Below are 7,946 nucleotides of genomic sequence, written 5' to 3' on the forward strand. Positions count from 1 at the left end.
AGATTAATATAAAAATTAAAAATATAAGAAAAAATAAGTTGTAGCAGTAGATATGGTTCATAATTTTAAAAATAATTCATCTCTATTATTTGAATAGGATACATATTATATAGAATGATTAATATAATGCTTAAATATAAACTATAAATATAAATGTGAATATAGTCATGCAAGTTATATATATAAAAATATTTCAATACAGTTTAAAAGAATAGAGCTTTTTTGTATTTATTAGGATGGGATTTTTATTTTAAATAATACGTTTCTATCATGCTTTTAATTTTAAACATAGAGATATCCAATCAATATAGAAAGATATTTATAAAACCACAAAATATATTCTGTCTGTTCCTATTATTTATATTTACTTATATTATATAAATTACATGCTACATCAATGTCCACTATAAATATGCCTGTGAGTATAAATACGGAAAATAGAAATATCAAATTTATGGTTTTAAAGCAAGGGGGCTTGTTTGCTTCTGATCGGGTAAGATTTTTGGCATTTATTTCAGAGCAGTTTTTGTCTGGGGTCGCCCCTGTTCTTTTTTGCCGCCTTCGCTGCCCGCAGCCCCGAGGCGCGCTGCCACAGAGCGGCCACACAGGCGGCCACACAGGTGGCCACAGAGCGGTACTGCACCCCCCCGAGCCAGCTGGGTGCCCGGGGCGGGGCAAGGACGCCGCTGCCGAGGGAGGGAAGGGCGAGGGGCGGGCCAGGGTCTGTAAATGCCGGGGACGGGGGAAGGACATTTCAGGAGTGCAAAGGGACACAATGACCGAGAGAAACGGCGGGGGCGGCCCGGCGGGGCCAGTTTCGGTTGGCGGCGGAGGCGCGGTCGCAGCGCTCCACGGGTCGGGGGCAGCGGGCGGGGGCGGGCTAGCGGCGTCGGAACAAGGCTGCAGCCCCCGGGCCCGCGCCCGCCCCGCTCCAGGCGCTGGGAGCGACCGCGGGCCGGACAATCCCGGCGGGGCAGCCCCGGGCAGGCAGCGGAGGAGGCGGAGCGGGGCCGTGGCTGTCCCCGCCCTCGCTGCCGCCAGCTTTGGAAGGTCGGACCGGGCACCCGTCCCGTCCCGCCGGCTCCCGGTCTCTGTAAACTCCTCTCTGGCTTCGCAGGTCCGTGCTGGAGAGTGGGAGAAAGGGCCCTGCTGGTTGCCGTGTCCTCGGTGGGCAGCGAGCTCTGACCTTGGCCGGATGGGCTGCTGAGTAATGGAACAATGGGGATGCGCTTTTATGTATTTAGTGACCTTTACAGATTTCTCCCCCTGCTTCAGGTGAGCGTGCATCATTGCAGGCTTGGGATTGGGTGAAATGCGCTGAGGAAACCAGCTCTGGGGAGGGAGGGAAATCCTCTGTTAACATGTGCCTGTTCTTCTGTCAGACTCATCACGGCAGGACGGCGTGAAGGCTGAAAGTGTAAGAAGATGTGGAGGGAAGCAGAGAATCTGACAGGAGCATTGAACGCGCGAGCGCACGAATTTTGCTTTTTGCTTGGATGTAAACTCAGGAGTTGAAAGGAATTTGGGAGCGAGAAGGGACATTTCAGAAGGTGAAGAAGAAAAAGAAGTTGTTGTTGTTGTTACAGGCCTGGCAAAATCTTTTGTTCTAGCTAATAAAAGAAGTTAGTTTAAATAAAAAAAAGGGAAAAAAAAGTAGTTTTTCTTTACCTGACTGTTATATTCATTGGTGGTATATGGTGTGTTGTTTAATTTCTTGGTATGATTAACTCAGTGTAAGTTGTTTTTTGAGTGAACCAGCTTTCTGGATGGGTTGGTTTGTATTTGAGACAGGATTGATTTCAATAGGTTTCTTTCATAGACTTGTGATAGGTATTACTGGGGTTTTGGCTTTGTTTACTGTATGCATAAACATCCAGCTTTGGTTGGGCCAGCTGGGCTGCCGGAGTTTGTGGGTGTGAATTTATTCGATGGCTTTTGTTAAATGCAGTGTTTAATTTTTGACAGGTTTTTCAATGTAGTGGTTTTAAGGTGGTTTTTAGAATTGATTGTATGGTTTGATGTTGTTTATAGTTGCTGTCCAGTAAGGGATGTGGTGTGAGTACTTGAACCTTATGGTTTTGGTTTTCCTAAGTTCCATTTTCTTTCTGGTTCGATAGGTTTTTTTAGTTTTATTTTTGTGCCAGGGGTATTCACGTGGTGGGTTTTTATAGGCAATATGTTTTTTAATTTGGGCAGTGAAAGCATAAAAATAACTAATTTATATTTTTTAGTATTTTAACAGTTTAGATTTTTTTTCTTTTAATTTTAAATTAAGTTTTATAGATTATTGGTTTTTATTTGTGCATTAGCATAAAGGTAGAGCTTTGGGGGCTTCTTTTAGTACTGTTTAGGGTCAGTTGTACAGTTTTGAGTCTAGTGAGTTGGTTTGATTTAATTTTTAGTGGGTGTTTGTTTTTCTTAGCAGTTGTGTCATTTTCAAGGTGTATTTGAGGTTTTATGGGGTTTTTGAGATATTGGTTTACGAGGAAGTTTATGATGAGAATGTGCGGAGGTTTTGGGCTAGTTATAGTGGGATTTAAAATTTCTTTACAGTTAGGTTTATTTGAGGTTTTATGAGGGTTCAATGTTGTGGTATGTTTGTTCTGTTAGTAATAAAAATAGGTTTTGTTTTGATGTGCTGCGATGGGATGAGCTTGTGCTGCGTGCCGTTGCTGACAAAGGTACGGTATTGTTGTGGCTCTGATGTGTCGGGTTAATGAATTTATATGGTTTAATATATCATTTAAAATAGAAATAAATATCTATATTTATATTTACCACTCAAATTTTATATATATTTTTAAATTTATAACAGATACATATATAAAACTATTAAACATATGTAAACATATATAAAACTATGGTATATAATTGTTAATATTAATTATGGTATATAATTGTAACATATATATATAACAGACAATAATTTATATATTATTATGTTACAAAGATATAAAAATATAGAATGTAAATATAAAAATGTTAAAATAAATTGGAGATTTTTTTGGGTTTTTTTAGGTTATAGGCTGGGGTTTTTTTATAAATACTATAAATAGAAATAATATAAAAATAGAAATCCCGATATACAGATATCGGTACATATAATAAATAAAATGTATTATTTTTATTTTATATATCTAACTTAAAATATTTATATATTTTCTTTATTAATATAATAAATATGAATCAATATAAGGTATTATCTCTAATATGTAATATCTATAAAGAAAATTATAAATGTAGATGTGAATAGAATTTTAAATATTTAATTAAATGAAGGGGTGTCTTTGGTTTTTATTTGGTTAGAGACAGAGGTTTTATTTTAAATATTATAATTATTATAAAAATGTGAATATTAAGATAGAACTATATAATAAATATATAAAGAGAAATTATTAAGCTATGAATATAAATTTAAATATAAATTTATGTACGTAAAATGCAGATTTGTAATATAATTTATATTGCCATATAAGGTTATTTATATTCTATAAGTGGGAATATAAATATAAACATAGGTAAATATATTTTAAAGGAAAGGGAATTTTTGGCTTTTATTTAAGTAGAGGCAGGGGTTTTATTTTAAACAATATAACTGTTACAGAAGTAAAAATCTTAACACAGAAATTTATATATTTTTATACATATATTTTTATATATTGATTATATAAGTGCTTGGAGTAGATGTAATTTAGAATATAAATTTATTTATAAATTGACATTGATAAAGAAAAATGTATAAGTAAGCAATATACATTAATAGACATTATAAATATAAATGTGAACATAAATATGAAAACATAAGGATATATATATTTAAATGTTGTTTAAAAGAAAGGGTTGGGGTTTCTTTGGTTCTTATTGGGTTAGAGGCAGGGCTTTTATTTTAAATAATATGAATATGGATATTACTGTTCTACAATCAAGATATAAATATATACATAAATATAAAATATATCTCAATATTTAGAAATAGATAAGTAAATATAAATAGCAGGAAGAAATGTAATATAGAATACAAATAACAGTATGCATTAGTACACATTTTAAATGTCAATGTGAATATAAACTTGAAAAATTCAATTTAAAAAAATTTAAATACAGTTGAAAAAAAAGGGGTTCTTTTTGGCTTTAATTTGGGCGGAGGCAGGATTTATAAAAAATAATATAAATGTTACAGAAGTAAAAATCCTAACACAGAAATAAATAAAAACTATATGAAGATACATATAAAAGTATATAAATAGGGTTAGGGTTAGGTTAATTTATAAAAATTTATAAATTAATCGAACATTAAAAATGAAAAATTAAACATTATATTCAAAATGTATATTTGTGTATAAATGTGGATATAAATATGAAAAATATAATTTAAAAAAAATTAACTACATGTAAATTAAAGGGGTTCTTTTTGGCTTTTATACAGGCAGAAAGAGAGGAATTATTTTAAATAATGTAAATTTTACAGAAGCAAAAATCCTAAAACAAATATATACAGACTATGTAAAAATATGTATAAAAATATATAAATAAATTTAAGTATTAGGAATAGATGTAATATAGACTATAAATTTATTTATAAATAAAATGTATAAATAGACAGTATACATCAATATACATTATAAAGGTGAGTATTATTATGAAAAAATATTTAAAAAAATATTTAAATATTTCTTAAAAGAAATTACTCGATTTTGTTTGTTGTTTTCCTTTTTTATCCTATTAGGTTAGAGGCAGGAGGGTTTTTTTTCTTCTTACTGGTTTATTTGGGGCATTTATTTCAGAGGAGTTTTTGGTGGGGGTCGCGCCTGTTCTTTTTTGCCGCCTTCCCTGCCCGCAGCCCCGAGGCGCGCTGCGCCCCCAGCTGGGGCAGGCGGCAGTGCTGCCGCCTTGTGGGCAGAGCAGCTCTGCATAGAGAGGCCGCCACCTTGGGAGGGGCTCAGTGAGGCTTCCGCGCCTGCCCCTCTCCCTAGCCCTCTTTCCTTTTCCCCGTATTCGCCTTGTCTCGCTCCCTTTCCTCCACTCTGCATTGTGCAGGATGCCTCCCAGACCCAAGCTGCCACCACCTTTAAGTCAGGCAGGTTTGAGGGTCCCAAATGGCTCCAGCATTCTTTAGTAAGGAACCTGGGCTGCTGAGGTTTCTTCTTCTAGGAAAGGGCTGGCATTGGCCTTCCCTGGAGTGGCTGGCTGCCTGCTGAAATTACTGCTTTGCCAAATATGCCTACCAGACCCAAGCCTGCACCAGTGGTAACTCCAGCTGCGGTGGCCATGGCACGTGCCTCATGCTATCTCCCATCAGGAACCTGGGTGGCTGAGTGACGCTTAGCTGAGGAATGGGCAGGCGTTCACGTTCAGGAGGCCAAGGGGCCCGGAGCGACCGGCTGTCTGCTGAATGTCCACATTGTGCAGGATGCCTCCTGGACCTACGCTGCAATCTGTGCCGAGTCCAGCTCGTTTGAGAGTCCCAAGCGCCTCCATCAATCTGGCACACAAACCTGGGTTGCTGAGGTTTGCTTACCTGGGAAAAGGGTCAGCACTTGTTTTAAGGGCCCTGTGGCCCTGAGTGATCGGCTGTCTGCCACCTGATGTTCTGCGTTGTGCAGGATGCCTCCTGCACCAAAGTTGCTACCACCACAAAATCAGGCTGGTTTCAGAGTCCCAAGCGCCTGCAGCAATCTGCCATACCAACCTGGGCTGCTGAGGTTTGCTTACCTGGGAAAAGGGTCAGCACTAGTTGTAAGAGGCCTGTGGCGTGGAGTGACCGGCTGCCTGCTGAAATTCCGCATTGCGCAGGATGCCTCCTGGACGCAAGCTGCCACCACTGCAGTCAGGCTGGTTTAAGGGTGCTAAATGCCTGCAGCAACCTGCCATCAGGAACCTGAACTGGTGAGTTACACTTCCTTGTGTAGATTTGGCATTGGTATTCTGTGCCCAGGGGCCCTTAGTGGCCGGCTGCCTGCTGAAATGCTGCCTTGCGCAGGATGCCTCGTGGATCCAAGCTGCCACCACCTTTTAGTCAGGCAGGCTTGAGAGTCACACATGGCTGCAGCACCCTGCGATCAGAAACCTGAGCTGGTGAGTTACACTTCCTTGTGTAGAGGGTGGCATTTCTCTCCTGTGCCCAGGGGCCCTTAGTTGCCGGCTGCCTGCTGAAATTTCTGCATTGCCAAATACGCCGTGCAGACCCAAGGTGGCACCAGTTCCAACTCCAGCCATTTGGCATCGGCACGTGTCTCCTGCCATCTGCCACATGAACCTGGTGTGCTGAGTTTTGCTTACCTGGGAAAAGGGTCAGCATTAGTGTTCAGGGGCCTGTGGCCTGGAGTGACCGGCTGCCTGCTGAAATTCCCCATTGCGCAGGATGCCTCGTGGATCCAAGCTGCCACCACCGCAAGGTCTGGCAGGTTTAAGCATCACAAATGCCTGCAGCAACCTGCCATCAGAAACCTGAGCTGGTGAGTTACACTTCCTTGTGTAGAGGGTGGCATTTCTCTTCTGTGCCCAGGGGCCCTTAGTGGCCGGCTGCCTGCTGAAATGCTGCATTGCCAAATACGCTGTGCAGACCCAAGCTGGCACCAGTTCCAACTCCAGCCCTTTGGCCTCGGCACGTGTCTCCTGCCATCTGCCACATGAACCTGGTGTGCTGAGTTTTGCTTACCTGGGAAAAGGGTCAGCATTAGTGTTCAGGTGCCTGTGGCCCTGAGTGACCGGCCGTCTGCCACCTGCTGTTCTGCGTTGTGCAGGATGCCTCCGGGACCAAAGTTGCTACCACCACAAAATCAGGCTGGTTTCAGAGTCCCAAGCACCTGCAGCAATCTGGCACACCAACCTGGGCTGCTGAGTTTTGCTTCCCTGGGAAAAGGGTCAGCACTAGTGTTCAGGGGCCTGTGGCCCGGAGTGACCGGCTGTCTGCCACCTGATGTTCTGCGTTGTGCAGGATGTCTCCCAGACCAAAGGTGCTACCACCACAAAATCAGGCTGGTTTCAGAGTCCCAAGCGCCTGCAGCAATCTGGCACACCAACCTGGGCTGCTGAGTTTTGCTTACCTGGGAAAAGGGTCAGCACTAGTTTTAAGGGGCCTGCGGCGTGGAGTGACCGGCTGCCTGCTGAAATTCCGCCTTGCGCAGGATGCCTTCTGGACGCAAGCTGCCACCACTGCAAAGTCAGGCTGGTTTGAGAGTCACAAATGCCTGCAGCAACCTGCCATCAGGAAACTGAGCTGGTGAGTTACACTTCCTTGTGTAGAGGGTGGCATTTCTCTCCTGTGCCCAGGGGCCCTTAGTGGCCATCTGCCTGCTGAAATGCTGCCTTGCGCAGGATGCCTCCAGCATGCAAGCTGCCACCACCTTTTATTCAGGCAGGCTTGAGAGTCACACATGGCTGCAGCACCCTGCCATCAGAAACCTGAGCTGGTGAGTTACACTTCCTTGTGTAGAGGGTGGCATTTCTCTCCTGTGCCCAGGGGCCCTTAGTGGCCGGCTGCCTGCTGAAATGCTGCATTGCCAAATACGCCGTGCAGACCCAAGGTGGCACCAGTTCCAACTCCAGCCCTTTGGCATCGGCACGTGTCTCCTGCCATCTGCCACATGAACCTGGGCTGCTGAGTTTTGATTACCTGGGGAAAGGGACAGCATTAGTGTTCAGGGGCCTGTGGCCCTGAGTGACTGGGCGTCTGCCACCTGATGTTCTGCGTTGTGCAGGATGCCTCCGGGACCAAAGTTGCTACAACCACAAAATCAGGCTGGTTTCAGAGTCCCAAGCGCCTGCAGCAATCTGGCACACCAACCTGGGCTGCTGAGGTTTGCTTACCTGGGAAAAGGGTCAGCACTAGTTTTAAGGGGCCAGTGGCGTGGAGCGACCGGCTGCCTGCTGAAATTCCGCCTTGCGCAGGATGCCTCCTGGACACAAGCTGCCACCACTGCAAAGTCAGGCTGGTTTGAGGGTGC

The 7,946-nt window shown here is 42.7% G+C and overlaps 1 long non-coding RNA gene across 1 annotated transcript; it reads left to right on the plus strand.

Moving 5' to 3' along the window:
* Positions 1-715: 715 nt before the first annotated feature.
* LOC141727192 (uncharacterized) lies at positions 716-1,637 on the plus strand. Its single transcript, XR_012578239.1, has 3 exons — positions 716-820; positions 1,118-1,275; positions 1,383-1,637. It is a non-coding gene; the product is annotated as an uncharacterized LOC141727192 (long non-coding RNA).
* The last annotated feature ends 6,309 nt before the right edge of the window (positions 1,638-7,946 follow it).

This window comes from Zonotrichia albicollis, chromosome Z (assembly GCF_047830755.1).
Source record: "Zonotrichia albicollis isolate bZonAlb1 chromosome Z, bZonAlb1.hap1, whole genome shotgun sequence".
Taxonomy (NCBI): Eukaryota; Metazoa; Chordata; class Aves; order Passeriformes; family Passerellidae; genus Zonotrichia; species Zonotrichia albicollis.